Consider the following 19,019-nt stretch of genomic DNA (forward strand, 5'->3'; position numbering starts at 1 on the left):
ACTGGTGCAACCATTACAAAAAACAGTATGGAGTTTCCTCAAAAAATTAAAAATGGAGCTCCTATTTGACCCAGTGAACCCACTTCTAGGAATATATCCTAAGAAACCCGAAAACACCAATCAGAAAGGATATATACACCCCTATGTAAATAGCAGCACAATTTACAAGATTTAGAAACAGCCGAAGTGCCCATCAGTAGATGAGTAGATAAAGAAGTTGTGGTGCATTTACACAATGGAATACTATGTAGCAGTAAAAATGAAGGAAGTCTTACCATTTGCAACAGCATGGATTGACCTGGAGAGTATTATGGTAAGTGAAATAAGCCAGTCTGAGAAAGATCAGTATCCCATGATCTCACTCACATGTGAAATCTAATGAATAAAATAAACTAATAACAAAACAGATCCAGGGATATAGAACCATGTAACATACTGAAGAATTCAGAGGGAAGATGGGGGTAAGGGGAGAGATTGATTGGGGAACTTATATGCATATCCCATGGACACAGACAATAGTGTGGTGAAGTCTTGGGAGGAGGGTGTCAATGGGGATGAAAACAACAAAGACAATAAAAATAAATATCTTCAAAATAAATAAATCTCTTATTTAACTCTAAATAAATAGATAAATTGCATGCCACTCTGAGTAGTGTCATGAAATATCAAGCTGTCCTTCATAAAGGGATAAATCATCACTTTATCCAGCATATCTATACTGCATATGCTACCTGCCTGCCACTTACTTAGTAGACATCTAGATTATCAGATCAACTCTTGTGGTACTGCAGTGCTAATGTTCAAGTCACCCTTATTTTACTCAAAAATGTCCCCAAAGCAAAGGAGTAGTAATGCTGGCAATTTCAATATGCCAAAGAAAAGCTGTAAAGTACTCCCTTTAAGTAAAAAGGTGAAAGTTCTGGACTCAATAGGAAAATATTTTATGCTGAGATTGCTAAGAACTGTGGTTAAAAACAAATCTTGTATCCATAAAATTGTGAAGAATAAAGAACTTTGTGCTAGTTTTCTTGTCCCACCTTAAACTGCAAAAGTTAAAACCACAAGTGTGTGATAAGTCCTGAGTTAAGCTGGAAAAGATTAAATCTATGGGTGGAAGACATGAATAGAAAACGTGCCAAATGAAGGCAACGTGTTGTGCCAGAAAGCACTAAGCCGATATATGAAGACTTCAGCAAGGAATCCCCTTACATGAGTGACACAAAGCCATTTACTACTGTGATTAAGGGATGGTTACACATATGCAGGAATAGGTTTGGACTAAAAATATAAAAGTTAGTGTAGATGCTGCACCTGCCAATGAAGAAGCTACTGCCACAGCTCCAGAAGAGTTGAAGAAAATGATTAAGGAAGGAGAAAGGATACCATCCAAAGCAAGGCTTCAAATACAATGAAAACAGGCTCTTCTGGAAGAAGATGCTCAATAGCACCTACATTTATAAAAGTGCAAAGGAGAGGGCGAGCTGTTGTGGTCTTTGGCTCCTGCCCTCAAACAGGAAGATCTGGGCTCTGGAGTTAGGGATTATGAAATCATACACCATGCTCTTCCTACAGACACGCCTGCAGAACACACCTACTTTTGAAACACCTGCAAGAAAGGGCACAATACTTTTCTATTAATAAAGCAGATGCTTCATTCTACTCTGAGAACCAACACAATGGCTTTACTCCCAGTGGTGGTGTTTCTGACTGCTGTGCTGCTTCCACCTTTACCTTCAGAAGGAAAGGATCCAGCCTTTACTGCTTTGTTAACCATTCAAACACAAGTTCAAAAAGGTATTGTAAATACACACAATGAACTAAGAAAATCAGTCTCTCTAATTGTCAGCAACATGCTAAAGATGGAATGGAGCAGAAAAGCAAAAGCTAATGCCCTAAAGGGGGAAAACAAGTGCACTTTAGAACACAGTAATGCAGAAGACCAGAAAATCAGTACAAAATGTGGTGAGAATTTCTGTCAAGTGGCCCTATAACAAAGGATAAAACTTTATACTACTGACTAACCATAGCACTAAAAATAAGAATGTACTACCCCTATTAAAATACCAACAGCATACTTCACAGATCTAGAACAAATACTCCAAAAATTTATACGGAATCAAAAAAGACCTCGACTAGCTGCAGCAATCTTGAGAAAGAAAAACAAAGTTGGAGGAATCAGAATACCAGATTTCAAGTTATATTACAAAGCCACCATCATCAAAACAGCCTGGTTCTGGCACAAGAACAGGTATAAGGATCAATGGAACAAACAGAGACCCCAGAAATCGACCCAAGCCATTATGCTCAATTAATATTTGACAAAGGAGGCAAGAGCATACAATGGAGTCAAGACAGTCTCTTCAGCCCTAACCGGTTTGGCTCAGTGGATAGAGTGTCGGCCTGCGGAGTGAAAGGTCCCAGGTTTGATTCTGGTCAAGGGCATGTACCTTGGTTGCAGGCACATCCCCAATAGGGGGTGTGCAGGAGGCAGCTGATCGATGTTTCTCTCTCATTGATGTTTCTAACTCTCTATCCCTCTCCTTTCTTCTCTGTAAAAAAATCAATAAAATATATATATTTTTTAAAAAGACAGTCTCTTCAATAAATGGTGTTGGAAAAATTGGACAGATACATGCAAAAAAATGAAACTAGATCACCAACTTACACCATACACAAGAATAAACTAAAAACAGATAAAAGACTTAAATGTAAGTCGTGAAACCATAAAAATCCTAGATGAAACCATAGGCAGCAAAATCTCAGACATCTCTCACAGCAATATGTTTATGGATACATATCCTAGGGGCAAAGGAAAGTAAGGAGAAAATAAACAAATGGGACTACACCAAAATAAAAAACCATCAACAAAATGAAAAGGGAGTCCACTGTATGGGAGAACATACTTGGCAATGATACATCTGATAAAGGATTAATATCCAAAATATATAAGGAACTCATACAACTTAACAAAAGACAAAAATCCAATTTAAAAATGGGCAAAGGACTTAGACACTTCTAAGCATGTATGCCGAGACATGTGAAAAAATGCTCAAAGTCACTGATCCTCAGAGACATGCAAATTAAAATGCAAATGAGGTATCACCTGACATCTGTCAGAATGGCTACCATCAAGAAATCAACAAATGACAAGTGCTGGCGAGGATGTGGAGAAAAAGGAACCCTCATGTACTGCTGGTGAGAATGCAGACTGGTGCAGCCATTATGGAAAACAGTCTGGAGTTTCCTCAAAAAATTAAAAATGGAACTCCCATTTGACCCAGTGCTCCCACTTCTAGGAATATATCCCTAGAAATCAGAAATATGAATCAGAAAGGACATATGCACCCCTCTGTTCATAGCAGCACAATTTACAATAGCTAACAATTTACAACAGCCTAAGTGCCCACAGCAGATGAGTGGATTAAAAACTATGGTACATCTACACAATGGAATACTATGCCGCTATTAAAAAGAAGGAACTTTTACCATTTGCAACAGCATGGATGGAACTAGAGAGCATTATGCTAAGCGAAATAAGCCAGTCGGAGAAAGATAAATATCACATGATCTCTCTCATATGTGGGATATAATGATCAACATAATTTGATGAACAAGAATAGATCGATCTAGAGACAAATGGTAGGGGAGAGGAGGTTAGAGAGCAACCAAAGGACTTATATGCATGCATATTAGCATAAACAATAGACACAGACACTGGGGTGGTGGGGGCTTGCCCGGGCTGGGAAGGGATGGGGGAGGGGATCAATTGGGTGAAAAGGAGACTATGTAAAACTTTAGACAAGAAAAAAAAAAAAACAGGAAAAAAACCTATGGTACATCTATACAATGGAATACTGCACTGCCATAAAAAAGAAAGAACTCTTTTCATTTGCAACAGCATGGATGGACATGGAGAGCATTATGTTAAAGCGAAATAAGCCAGTCGGAGAAAGATAAATATCACATGATCTCACTCATTTGTGGAATATAATGAACAACATAAACTGATCCGGAGACAGAGAAGCATCAAACAGACCGTCAAACTTCAGAGGGAAGGCAGGGGAGGGTGAGGGGAGGTGGATAAGAGATCAACAAAAGAACCTGTACGCATGCATATGGACACAGATACTAGGGGGGATGAGGGCAAGTGCTGAGGCGGGGGAGTGGCTGGAGAGAGGTCAATGGAGGGAAAGGAGACATATAGAATACTATATGTAATACTTCAAACAATAACGAATTAAAAAAGCAGTGGTACATTTATATCATGGAATACTATGCAGCAGTAAAAAAGAAGAATCTTACCCTTTGAGACAGCATGGAGAGACCTGGAGAGTATCATGCTAAGTGAAATAAGTCAGTTAAAGAAAAACAAGTATCACACGATCTCACTCATATGTGGAATCTAATTAACAAAAGAAACTGATGAACGGAGTGGATCCAGAGACAGGGAAGCATGGAACAATGTGTGGGATCTCAGAGGGAAGGTGAGGGAGGGTGGGTGAGTGGGAGCTAATCAGTAATCAACAAAAGACCCTGTATGCATATATGCATAACCCATAGAAACAGACAATAGAGTGGTGAAGGCAGACTTTAGTTGACATTAAAGATCTCCACTGGGACTGGCGAAAACACTGCCTGCACATCCACAGCTCCCTCCCCCTGATTTCTTTGTTCTGCTTTCCCTCTCCTTCCTGATAAAAAAAAAACAAAAAACCCTGCCTGCACTAAGATGTTAACATAGTTTTACAGGACAGGAGTCCACCATCTTCTCAGCTCACAGACACTTAGATAAACTACTTTTTTCCCCACCAACACCTGTCTCACAAGCTTGGCTTTCGTTGTGGCAGACAGCTAAATCTGCATTCAGTTTCAATCCTACTACCTGGTCAAATGCAATTCAAAACCGATAGGATGACAGCCATGATTTTGTCTATTGTGTAGGACCAATTAGTTCAAGTACAGTTGTACGTTATACCCAAGTTATTCGCTACTAATCTTACCATATTGGATAAGGAACTGCCTATTGTCCCAATCAAGACAGTCTAAAATACTATATGTTTGTCAATATTGTCCTGTTGATAATATTATTAAAAAGAATACCTCTTACAAACAAGAAACATCTTGTGCCAATTGCCCCGGTAACTGTGACAATTAACTATGCGCCAATAGTTGCCAGTATGAAGATCTCCTTAATAACTGTGGTTCCTTAAAGACAACAGCTGGCAGTGAACAAGAATTGCCCAAGGAAAAGTGCAAGGCCACTCACCAAAATTTACTGAAATGCTCAACGATCATTGCACAAGACTAAGTGGATAAGGGATATACCACTTAACTGACACACCCCAGAGGAAAAATTGCAGTTTAGTTACAAATTTGGTTCCCAACAGTTTTTCTCTTGAATCTTTACAGAAATCTCTCTCATACATCAATTTACAAAAGCAGTACAGTCTATGATGACAAGTTTGGATTTTACAAATTTGGTACTTTAAGAAACTGAATCAAGTTAAGGATTTTTAAAATTGTATAACCTTAAGACTTAGATCACTAGAAGTTTGAATTAAAATGAGGAATTACTCTGCCCGGGCCAGTTTTGCTTAGTGGTTAGAAAATTGGCCCATAGACCAGCGGGTCATGGGTTTGATTCCTGGTCAAGGGCACCTACCTTGGTTACAGGTTCAGTCCTGCCCCTGGTTGGGGCGCGTTCAGAAGGCAACCAGTCAATGTGTCTCTCTCACATCAATGTTTCTCTCTCTCTCTCTTCCTCTCCTCCCTCCCTTTCACTCTCTCTCTAAAGATCAATGAAAAAATAGCCTTTGGTGAGAATTAAAACAAACAAACAACAAATTACACTCTCTGAAACAAAATGCAAAAACCAACTAACATCACTGTCATTCCCACTACATGATTTTTTTACATGTATAAAGAATGAATTCAATGAGCACCATCTACTTTTTCTTATGGCCTCCTCTTTAAAAAAGTAATCAACTCTTAGAATAAAGAATTTATCTAAGCAACCACATAGATCTGATTCTTGTGCTTTATTTTATAGTATTTACTAGAGGCCTGATGCACGAAATTCATGCAAGGGGCTCGGCCCTCACGGCCCTGGCTGCCTTGCGACCCTGCCCCCCACCCACTGGTCATTCCAGAAGGTTGTTCCGGAAGGTCATTCTGTCATCTAGTCTAATTAGCATATTAGCTTTTTATTATATAGGACTAGTGGCCCGGTGCACGAAATTCGTGCACGGGAGGAGGGTGTCCCTGAACCCAGCCTGCACCCTCTCCAATCTCGGACCCTTTGGGGGATGTCGACTACTGGTTTAGGCCTGATCCCAGGATGTCCGACTGCCAGGATCGGGTCTAAACCGGCAGTTGGACATCCCTTTCACAATCCTGGACCGCTGTCTCCTAACCACTCACCTGCGTGCCTGCCTGATTGCCCCTAATTCGTGCATGGGAGCGGGGAGTTCCTCAGCCTGGCCTGCACCCTCTCCAATTCGGGACCCCTCAGGGCTGCTGGCACCTAACTACTCACCTGCCTGCTGGCCTGATCCCCTAACTGCTCTCCCCTGCTGGCCTGATCCCTCTAACTGCTCTCCCCTGATGGTCTGATACCCTTAACTGCTCTCCCCTGCCATCCTGATCCTCCCAACTGCTCTCCCCTGCCTGCCTGATCACCTCTAACTGCCTCTGCCTCAGCTCTGCCACCATGGCTTTGTCTGGAAGGACGTCCGGAACCTTGTCTGGAAGATGTTCAGTCTAATTAGCATATTACCTTTTTATTAGTATAGATGCCACCTTGCCTAAAAATTCAGGTTGTTAGCAAGTTTTCCCATCATGGAAGGAGAGCCCGCAGTAGCATCCTGGGTTCTGACCAGGGCTTAAGCACTCGTGCTTTATCTCAGCAGATGAGATTCCTAGAAGACTCTTGGATGTACCTTGAACTTTCTATCCATTTTGCCAAATCATCCTCCAAAAATGTTGAATCACTTTTAACTCCCACCAGCAACCATGCATGTGCCCTCTGTCCTACTTTGATGCCAGTATCATTGATTTCCCCCTAGAAGCTTCCCTCCCCTCAGCCGAGACTGCTTGGCACTTGAGCCAAACTCACTGTTCAGCCCAGGACTTGATTTCCCGAGATAGAATTATGGAGGAGGAAAAATAGTTTTCCTCTACCCTTCTGAGTTCTTAGCGGAGGCCCTTGTAATAAAAGACAGATTACCAAGAGAAAAACTAAAGTTCATTAACATGTGTACCTTGTGTATATGTGGGAGATCCCAGGGAAAAATGAATAACTTCCCAAAGTGGCTTAGAATCCAGATTTAAATACCTTCTTTCTAGGGAAAGGGGACGAGATATGTAGGCCTCTTAGAGGAGAGTACATGATTTTTAGGAAAGATGAATGGGGGTGGGGGAGATAGTTTGTAACAAAGTTTGGATGTGATGTCAACTTCTAGTCTCCTGTCCTGTGACAGGAGTCAGTCTTCACTGGCTGATGGCACTTTTCCCATCAAGGGAACCTTTTGGGGGGTCCGATTTTAGGCAGATCAGGAGACTTCAGTGAAAACCTCTCCTTGCATTTGCTGTTTTTCAAGCATCTGCAGGTCAAGATCGTCAATATAACAACATGGCATATGTTGGGGTGGTCTGTTCTCTGACTTTCAGAATAAACCCAACAAAAGCTTGTTTCCTCTCTTAGATAATTTGCCACAGTAGCGTTATTCCCTGGAAACAGTATTCTGACCAGTATTCTGATCACTTCCTGGGAGTGATCATAACATACCCTGTGCTTGTAGAAAGGTGTGGGCCATATCACTAAATAATCAGGGTCAGTTTTCTCATCTTGTGGAAAGGGAGATAAAGTTATGATAGTTTATCTCCCTTTCCACAGGTTTCCTGCCGGTTTGTGTCTCTGCTGCAGCCCCAGTGGCCCCAGCGCCTCTGCGGCCTTGGGGTTAGGGGCTGCTGGGTGCCGGCCCCTCTGCAGGCTGTGTCTGTGCTCCTCTGACCCCAGCGCCGAGGTGGGGCTTGAGGCTGCTGGGTGCAGGTCACCCTGAGGTCTGTGTCTCTGCTCCTCCAAGGCGGGGCTTGGGGCTGCTGGGTGCTGGGCCCCACTGCAGGCTTATGTCTCTGCTCCTCTGGCCCCAGCGTCCCCAGCAGCCCCAGCGGCCCCAGCAGCCCCAGAGCCTCCTCGGCCACGGGGCTTGGGGCTGCTGGGTGCTGCCCCCCCTGCAGGATGTGTCTCTGCTCCTCTGACCCCAGCGGCGAGGTGGGGCTTGAGGCTGCTGGGTGCCCGCCCCCCTGCAGGCTGTGTCTCTGCTCCTCTGACCCCAGCGCCGAGGCGGGGCTTGGGGCTACTGGGTGCCGGCCCCCCTGTGGGCTGTGTTTCTGTTCCTCCAACCCCAGCGCCAAGGCGGGCCTTGGGGCGGCTGGGTGCAGGCCCCCCTGCGGCCTGTGTCTCTGCTCCCCCAACCCCAGCACTGAGGCAGGGCTTGGGGCTGCTTGGTGCCGGCCCCCCTGCGGCCTGTGTCTCTGCTCCCCCAACCCCAGCACTGAGGCTGGGCTTGGGGCTGCTGGGTGCCGGCCCCCCTGCGGCCTGTGTCTCTGCTCCCCCAACCCCAGCGCTGAGGCAGGGCTTGGGGCTGCTGGGTGCCGGCCCCCCTGCGGGCTGTGTCTCTGCTCCCCCAACCCCAGCGCTGAGGCAGGGCTTGGGGCTGCTGGGTGCCGGCCCCCCTGTGGGCTGTGTCTCTGCTCCCCCAACCCCAGCGCTGAGGCGGGGCTTGGGGCTGCTGGGTGCAGGCCCCCCTGCGGCCTGTGTCTCTGCTCCCCCAACCCCAGCGCTGAGGCAGGGCTTGGGGCTGCTGGGTGCCGGCCCCCCTGCGGGCTGTGTCTCTGCTCCCCCAACCCCGCTGCCAGGTGGGGCTTGGGGCTGCTGGGTGCAGGCCCCCCTGCGGGCTGTGTCTCTGCTCCTCTGACCCCAGCGCCAAGGCGGGGTTTGGGGCCACTGGCTGCCGGGACCCCTGCGGGCTGTGTCTCTGCTCCTCCATCCCCCCAGCAGCGCTGACCAAGCAGGCCCAGAGGCCCTCCACCAGCGTGTTGAGGCAGAACGCCTGCGTCGTCACCAGGCTTCCCTCTGCCATTTAGAGCCTACATATGCAAATTAGCCGCCATCTTTGTTGGCAGTTAATTTGCATATCATGCTAATTAGCCAATGAGAAGGGTAGCGGTCGTACGCTAATTACCATGTTTCTCTTTTATTAGATAGGATAATTAATTCCAGCTGGACTCAACCTAGATAATAATTATTCAGAACAAAATTTCTAAAATATTTGCCTATAAAATTAAACTTTAAACTTTAACCGAAAAGAGGAAAAAAGTAGAATGGAGGCACCAGCATGGAAGAACAGATTAACTCTGGTTCTGTGTAGTAATACTGCAGGAAATATGATAAAGCAAGACATAGTGTACAGTGTGAAGAAATCAGATGCTCTAAAACATACTCCAAAATTATCTGCTCATATTTTGGCAACATAATAAGCAGCATGTTGACAGCCATCTTATTTATGGAATGGTTCCATCAATGCATCACAAGAGCACAGTACAATATGAGATTTTGAGAGAGAAAGAGAGAGGTCACATTCACTTAAGTTTTATGACAGCATATCATTACAATTATTCTATTTTATTACTGGTTATTGTTAATATCTTATGGTACCTAACTTATAAACTCATCATTATCATAGATACGTACGCATAGTGGGGGGAAATGTAATATATATATAGGGATTGGTACCATTTGTGGTTTCAGGTATCCACTGGAGGTCTTGAAACATATCCCCCACAGATAGGGGGCAACTACTATATTGTTAAAATAACCATACTACCCAAAGAAACCTATAGATTCAAAACAATCCTTATTAAAATGCCAATGGAATATTTTCAGTAATAGAACAAACAATCCTAAAATTTGTATGGAACCACAAAAGACTCCAAATAGCCACAGCAATCTAGAGAAAGAACAAAGATGGAGGTATCACACTTCTGGAGTTCAAACCATATTATAAAGCTATAGTATTTAAAACAGAATGGTACTGGCATGAAAACAGACACACAGATCAATCGAACAGAATAGAGAGCTCAGAAATATACCCACACAATTAATTTACGACAAAAAAGCTAAAACACACAATGGAGAAAGAAGAGCCACTTCAATACATGGAACTAGGGAAACTGGACAAATAAATACATGCAAAAAAAAAAAAACAGAAAGGAAGAAACTAGACCACTTTTTTTTTTTTTTTTTTACAGAGAGGAAGGGAGAGGGATAGAGTGTTAGAAACATCGATGAGAGAGAAACATCGATCAGCTGCCTCCTGCACACCCCCTACTGGGGACGTGCCCGCAACCAAGGTACATGCCCTTGACCGGAATCGAACCTGGGACCCTTCACTCCGCAGGCCGACGCTCTATCCACTGAGCCAAACCAGTTAGGGCTAGACCACTTTCTTATTCCATACACAAAAATCAAGTCAAAATGGATTAAAGACCTGAACATAAAACCTGAAACCATAAATTCTTAGAACAAAACATAGTAGGTAAGCTTCTAGACCACTGATGGCAAACCTATGACACGCGTGTCAAAGGTGACACGCGAACTCATTTTTTTGGTTGATTTTTCTTTGTTAAATGGCATTTAAATATATAAAATAAATATCAAAAATATAAATCTTTGCTTTACTATGGTGGAAATATCAAAAAACTTCTATATGTGACACGGCACCAGAGTTAAGTTAGGGTTTTTCAAAATGCTGACATGCCGAGCTCAAAAGGTTCGCCATCACTGTTCTAGACATTAGTCTTGGCAATGATTTTTTAAGATGACAATAAAAGCAAATTGAGTGGAATTACATCAAGCTAACAGGCTTGTGCACAGCAACGAAAACCACCAACAAAATGTAAAGGCAACCTACAGAATACGAGAATATTTGCAAATCATTCATATATTTGATAAGGAGTTAATACCCAAAATATCTAAAGAACTCAGTAGAAAAAACAAACAAACACCAATCTAATTAAAATATGAGAACAGTATTTGTATAGATATTTTTTCAAAGGAGATATACATACAGATGGCCGATAGACACATGAAAAGGCATTCAACATCACTAATCACCAGGAAAATGCAAATCAAAACCACAATGAGATATTACCTGACACCTATTAGAGTGGCTAATATCAAAAAGAGAAGAAATAACAAGCAATGGCAAGGATGTGAAGAAAAGAGAACCCTATGCACTGTTGGTGGGAATGTAAATTGGTGCAGCCACTATGGAAAACAGTATAGCGGTCCCTCAAAAAATTAAAAATAGAACTACTATAATAATCCAGCAATTTCACTTTGGGGTATGAATTTGAAGAAAACAAAATAACTATCCCAAAAAGATATCTGCACCCCAATTTTCATAGCAGCATTATTTACAATAGCCAAGACATAGAAACAATCTAAGTGTTGACTGAGAAAAGAATGGATAAAGAAAATTTGATATTATAAATTTGATAATAACACAGATATTATTCAGCCATAAGAAAGAGGGAAATACTGCCATCTGTAACAACATGGATGGATTTTAGAGCATTATTCTAAGTGAAATAAGTTATGTGGAATCTATATATATAAAAGCCTAAGTGACCATCACAACCGAACGACAACCAAACAGGCTGCATGGGGTGACCAGGCCGGCAGGGGGGTTAGTGAGGGATGACCAAACAACTGAGCAGCGAGCTGCGTGGGGAGACCAGGCCTGCAGGGGGATTAGTGATGGCCAATCAAACAACTGAGCAGCAGGATGCGTGGGATGACCAGGTCGGCGGGGGGTTAGTGAGGGCCGACCAAATGACTGAGCAGTGGGCTACGTGGGGCGACCAGGCTAGCAGGGGGGTTAGTGAGGGATGACAAAACAAGTGAGCAGCGGGCTGCTTGGGGAGACCAGGCCTGCAGGGGGGTTAGTGATGGCCGACCAAACAATTGAGCAGCAGGATGCGTGGGGTGACCAGCCAGCGAGGGGTTAGTGAGGGCCGACCAAATGACTGAACAGCAGCCTGTGTAGGGCGACCAGGCCTGCAGGGGGGCATTGAGGGGTGACCAAATAACCAAACAGCAGGCTATGTGGGGTGACAAGACTGCAGGGGGGGCCAGTTGGGGGTGACCAGGCTGGCAGCAGGGGGGAAGTTGGGGGTTACCAGGCCAGCAGGGGGGCAATTGGGAATTATCATGCCAGCAAGGGGGGCAGTTAGGGGTGATCAGACAGGCAGGCAGGTGAGCAGTTAGGAGCCAGTGGTCCCGGATTGTGAGAGGTATGTCCAACTGCCAGTTTAGGCCCAATCCCCAGGATCGGGCCTAAACCAGCAGTGGGACATCCCCCGAGGGGTCACGGATTGGAGAGGGTGCAGGCTGGGCTGAGGGGGACAGGGGACACACCCCCCCCATGTATGAATTTCGTGCACTGGGCCTCTAGTCTGAAAAATAAAATGCCAAATTCATGGATACAGAGAATAAATTGGTGGTTGCCAGAAGCAGGGTTTGGGGGAATGAGTGAAATGGGTGAAGGTGGTCAAAAGGTACAAACTTTTGTTATAAGACAAATAAGTGTTGGGACTGTAATGTACAGCATGGTGAGTATAGTTAACAATATTGTACTGTATATTTGAAAGTTGCTAAAAGAATAGATTTTAACAGTTATTTTCATAAGAAAAAACAATACGTGGTAATGAATGTTAACTAAACAAATTGTGGTGATCATTTCACAATATATACATACATCAAATCATTATACTGTATACCTAAAACGAATATGATATTATATGTCAATTATGTCCCAATTTTAAAAGTACAGTAATGGAAAAAAAAACTTCACTAGAGAGGTTCAATAGTAGATTTAAAATGACAGAAGAATCAATGTTTGAAGACAAAAAAATAAGTCACACAATCTTAATATCAGAAAAAAGGAATGAAGAAAAATGAACAGTTCCTTTGGAGAATACCATTAAACACACTACCAACATACATATAACATGGTTGAGAGGAGCAGGAGAGAGAGAAAGGTACAGAAAAATTATCTGAGTAGTCTAAATCCCCCAAATTTGAGGGGGGTGAAAGCACAATAACTTACGAGTCCAAGAAGCTAAACAAACATCAAGCAGGTGAAACAAAGAGATTTACATCTGATACATCTTAGACAAACTTTTGAAAACCAAAAAAAGAGAGAACGCTTTGAAAACAGTAACAGAAAAATGATTTATCATGAATAAGAGAACCATAATATTATGATGACCTCTATCAGAAACAATGGAGACCAGAAGTTACTGGGATGATATATGCAAAGTTCTGAAAGAAATAAAACTGTCAGTGGAGAATTCTATATCCAGCAAAACTATCCTTAAAAAAAACCACAAAGCAAAATAAAGACAATTCCAAACAAATACCGAGGGATTCACTGGTCGCAGGCCTGCCTCCCGCAAAAAAAAAAAAAAAAAATGAAAACGAAAACCTAAAGAAAGTTCTTGGGCTGAAATGAAATGACACCCCCAGAAGGAAACTCAAATCCCTACAAAGAAACAAAGAACATTGGTAAAGGGAACCATGCAGGTAATTAGATAATATAAATGTTCTTGTTTACTTTTCCTAACTGATTCAAATGACAACTGCATAAAATACTGCTTTTAAAATTATACTGGAGGATTAGTAACATATGAAATACAATATACCTCCTTGGGAGGAGGATGCATGGAGCAGCAGTGACTAGGTGCCCAGCCTCACCACCACCCAGACTAGCTGCAGCCTAGGCCTGAACCCACAGGCACCCCACCCTAGACCCTACCTGCACCCCAAGGACACAACCCAGACCTCAGGTGCTCATAGCAGACACTGCCTGGACCGTGCACCTAAGTAAGTGAACACCAGCAGGACCCTGCGTGCCTTCAGCTGACATCTGTGGGACCTCGCACTACTGCCACAAGGAACCGCTGCTGCTACCACAGGCACTCCCTGGGCACAGCTTCACCTAGGAGAGCCGTCATCTTAAAGGATTTACAAGGTCCTCCTTGGGAGGAGGCTCTGGGGAACAGCAGTGGCTGGGCACCAAGCCTCGCAACCACCCGGACTCACCACAGCCTAGGATCAAAACCATGTGCACCCAGCCCCGGGCCCCATGTACCCACAGAGGTCACAACCCGGTCCCCACACACCTGCAATAGACACCTGTGGAACCTCTGCACCTATGGCACATATCCAGCCTGAACCTGTGAGCCTGACGGGAACACAACCTGGACTCTATGGCACCACTGTGCGACCACCACTGACCCGGCACGACTCTCGCTCCTGCCATATATTCACCCACTGCCACCACTACTGTGCTGCCACCACCGCCCTTGAGTCCAGCTGCTCAGCTCCACTGACAGGGCTCGGGGGCAGGAAAAGCACTGAAGGCTAGGAGGTGGGTGTAACCTACCCTGACCTGGACTTATTAGAACTTAGGACCTGAGGAGACTAAAGAGGCTGCAGATCTGTAGGTGAGACAGGAATGCCTAGGACAGAGAGGAGGCCCAAGGGCACTGGCTGTGGAGACTGCGGAGTGGGTGCAGCAGTGGAAGCCTGGGGCTGAATGAAGTACCTGGATAGAGTAGTGCTGGCACCCCACCATAGTGCAGCTTGGGAAGCTCCTCCTGACCAGTGGGAAGGACCATACAGTGGAGCTCAGGGCCAACCTACACTGGAGGGGTCTGAAGGACACACCCAACATTGAATCTGGGGGGCCCTCTATTTCTTGGAGGAACTCGTGCTAGTGAGCAGAAAGGATGCTGGACAGTAGGTCCAGGAAGGGATCAGCCCTGCCCACCTGGAACACAAAACACATGCTTCTGACCTGACCTGCAGTGACCTGAGGCAAGAGGGAACAGCCCGAGGCAGGAAATCCGTGCCCCTGCAGGTGATAGAGAGGAGGTGCCAGCAAACCAGGCAGAGCTGAGGTATTAGAAGGAGAAGAAGGGCTACCCCCACCTTCCTATAAGCTACTGGCACCACCCACAACACGAGTCTGATCAAACCATCCCGGCCAAGACCAGGATATCCCAACAGAGCCCAGCTCCGTCAGGGAAGGCAGTACAGCTCAGAACAGGGACAATCAAGGTGTGAGACTTGAGGCAGACCCAGCCTCTGGGCTAAGGAGTCCCCACCTGCTGGACCACTAGGGGCTTCAACCTCTAGGACCTCAATCAGGTTGCCCAGAGCCAGAAAGGGGCAGTGACTCACACTGAACTGCATGAGAAAAGCTCCCAGGAAGCTCCCAGGATACAAACACCAAGAGACCAGATTGAACAACATCAGAGAAAAATCCAGCGAGCTCCACAAATAGTGGACCCAAAGGATTTTCAGTGTGTGAATGTGTGTGGTTTTGTTTTTTGGTGTGTGTGTGTGAGTGAGTGTGTGTATGTGTGTGTGTGTATTTTTGTTTTTGTTGTTTGCTTAATCCTTTTTTCTTTCTTCTATTTTCCTTGCATATCTCTAATTTCTCTCTTTCCTTTGATTCTATTCTACTTTTGTATATTCTCATTGTTATTATCTTATTTTACTTTGTTTTTCTCATTTTTTCCCATTTTACTCTTCCTATCTATATCTTAATATGTCCATTATTACTATATTTTAAATTCATTATTATTTCATTTATTTTGTTTCCTTTTCTTTTTTCTCCCTATACTAGTTCTTTGGCTTTTTCTTTGCTTCCATATACTAGGTGTACTGGTTAATAATGCGAATTTTTTTCAATAGATGGAGTTACACATATGTTGATATATATGCGACTTGATATGTGTGTTATTTTGCTGTATGACAACAAGCTTCAAAAATTCATATGTCAAATTTTCTGAAGGTGTTAACATCATAGATATTTTTACACTTAAAAATGTCGAATTTTGTGCCAAAAAAAAAAAGAGCATTTGCGGGAAGTTTTAATTCATTAGTTTATTTTGAAGAAAAGTGTTGCTGAATACTTCGGGAAGCTTATGGTGAACATGCTCAATCTTAAGATACTTGTAAACTCTGGTTGAAACACTTTGAAAGTGATGATTTCGATGTGAAAGACAAAGAACGTCCAGGTCAACAGAAAAAGTCTGAAGACCAACAATTACAAGCATTATTGGATGAAGATGCGTGTCAAACTCAAAAACAACTTGCAGAAAGATTAAACGCTGCTCAGCAAACAATTTCCGACCATTTACAAGCAATGGGAAAGATTTTAAAGGAAGGAAAATAGGTGCCACATCAACTGAACAAGACAAATGGAAAACCAAAAAGTCATCAGTAAAATGTTGCTTCAACGGCATGAAAGTCTTTTTTGCATCGAATTGTGACTGGCGATGAAAAGTGGATTTTGAGAATCCCAAATGCATAAAATCATGGGTTGATCCAGCTCAACCATCAACATCGACTTCAAGGCCAAATCGCTTTGGAAAGAAGACAACGTTCTGCATTTGGAAGGTGTGGTGTATTATGAGCTAAAACCAGGGTGAAACCATTAATACTGATCGCTACCAACAACAAATAATCAATTTGAACCACACTTTGATCGTGGAACAACCAGAATGTGCCAGAAGACACGGCAAAGTAATTTTGCTTCATGATGACATACCATCACACAGTTCAAAACCAGTTAAAGACACGTTAAAAGATCTTGCCTGGGAAGTATTAACCCACCTGCTGTATTCACCAAACCTTGCTCCTTCAGATTACCACTTGTTCCGATCGATGGCCCACGCACTTTCTGAGCAGCACTTCAAAACGTAGGAAGAAGTGGAAAATTGGGTTTCTGAATGGTTTGCCTCAAAACAAGAAAAGTTCTATTCGGACGGTATCCACAAATTACCTGAAAGATGGGGGAAATGTGTAGCTAGCAATGGACATTACTTTGAATAAAGCACTTTTGATGTTTCTCTTGAAATTATTGTGTTTTCTTTGATTACAAAATCCGCATTATTAACCAGTACATCTAGTTGCCATTTCTCCCCCACCTCCCCCTACTCCTCCTCCTCCTTTCTCTCTTTTTCTTTATATCCCCTCAAAGTCTTGGGTCATGTATTTGATGGACGTTAAGGGAGAAACTGACAGCAATACTGTCATAGTAGGGGACTTTAACACCCCACTGACATCACTGGATAGATCTTCCAGAAAAAAACTAACAAGGAAACAGAGGCCTTAAATGGCACACTAGATCAGAGGAATCTAATGAATATTTACAGAACATTTTACCACAAAGCAACAGAATATACACTTTTGTCCAGTGCACATGGAACAATTTCAAAGCTAGACCACATGTTAGGGCACAAACAAATCTATATAAATTCAAAAAGACTGACATAATACCAAGCATCTTCTCAGATCACAATGACATGAAGTTAGAAATCAATTACCATAAAAGAACTAAAAAACACTCAAATACATGGAGGCTAAAGAGCATGTCACTAAGCAATAAATGAGTTATCAATGGGGTCAAGAAAGAAATTAAAAACTTCCTGGAAAAAAATGAAAATGAACACACAACCACAAAAAACCTATGGGACACAGCAAAAGCAGTCCTGAGAGAGAAGTTCATAGCACTACAGGCCTACCTCAAGAAACAAAAAAAAGTACTAATGAACTATCTAAATCTACAACTAAATGAATTAGAAAGAGAACAGCCAGAAAACACCAAAGTTGAAGGAAGGAAATAATAAATAACAGAGCAGAAATAAATAACATAGAGACTAAAAAAAACAATACAAAAGATCAATGAAACCAAGAGCTGGTCTCTTGAAAAAATAAACAATATTGATGAACCCCTAACCAGTGGTCGGCAAACTCATTAGTCAACAGAGCCAAATATCAACAGTACAACGACTGAAATTTCTTTTGAGAGCCAAATTTTTTAAGCTTAAACTATATAGGTGGTACATTGTTATTAATTTAATTAGGGTACTCCTAAAGCTTAGGAAGAGCCACACTCAAGGGGCCAAAGAGCTGCATGTGGCTCGCGAGCCGCAGTTTGCCGACCACGGCCCTAACCAGACTCATCAAAAAACAGGGAGGACCCAATTAAATAAAATCAGAAATGAAAGAGGCAATATAACAAGGGACACCACAGAAGTACAAAGGATTATAAGCAAATACTATGAACAGCTATATGCCTACAAGCTGGACAATGTGGATGAAATAGACAAATTCCTAGAAACATATAATTTTCCAAAATTCAATCAGAAAGAATCAGAAAACATGAGTAGGCCAATAACAACTGATGAAATAGAAGCAGTAATTTAAAAACTCTAAGCAAATAAAAGCTCTGGTCCAGATGGCTTCACATGGGAGTTTTACCTAACATTCAAAGAAGAACTAACACCTATCCTCCCCAAAATATTCCAAAAAATCCAAGAGGAAGGAACACTTTCAAACTCTTTTTATGAGGACAGCATTATCCTCATACCAAAACCAGATAAAGACACTACAAATAAAGAGAATTACAGGCCAATATCCCGATGAACATAGATACTAAAATTCTCAACAAAATATTAGCAAATCGGATCCAGCAATATATTAAAAAGATCATACACCATGACCAAATGGGATTTATTCCAGGGATGCAAGGCTGGTATAATATTCTAAATCAAAAAACATGATTGATCACATAAACAAACTGAAAGACAAAAATCACAAGATCATATCAATAGATGCAGAAAAAGCATTTGATAAAATCCAGCACCCTTTTTTAATAAAAACTCTCAGTAAAGTGGGAATAGCAGTATCATACCTCAACATAATAAAGGTCATATATGACAAAGCTATAGCCAACATAATACTCAATGGCAAAAACTAAAAGTGTTTCCCTTAAGAACAGGAACCAAGACAAGGATGCCTTCTTTCACCACTCTTATTCAACACTAGAGGCCCGGTGCACAAAATCTGTGCACGGGAGGTGTGTGTGTGGGGGGGGGGG

The 19,019-nt window shown here is 42.9% G+C and overlaps 1 protein-coding gene and 1 pseudogene across 3 annotated transcripts in view; one reads left to right on the forward strand and one right to left on the reverse strand.

Annotated features, from left to right (window-relative positions):
- Positions 1–19,019, reverse strand: part of SNAP47 (synaptosome associated protein 47) — an 86,146-nt gene that overhangs the window by 42,472 nt on the left and 24,655 nt on the right. The window lies entirely within an intron of this gene.
- LOC102424339 lies at positions 1,677–5,308 on the forward strand (annotated as a pseudogene).

This window comes from Myotis lucifugus, unplaced genomic scaffold (assembly GCF_000147115.1).
Source record: "Myotis lucifugus unplaced genomic scaffold, Myoluc2.0 scaffold_302, whole genome shotgun sequence".
NCBI classification, from domain to species: domain Eukaryota; kingdom Metazoa; phylum Chordata; class Mammalia; order Chiroptera; family Vespertilionidae; genus Myotis; species Myotis lucifugus.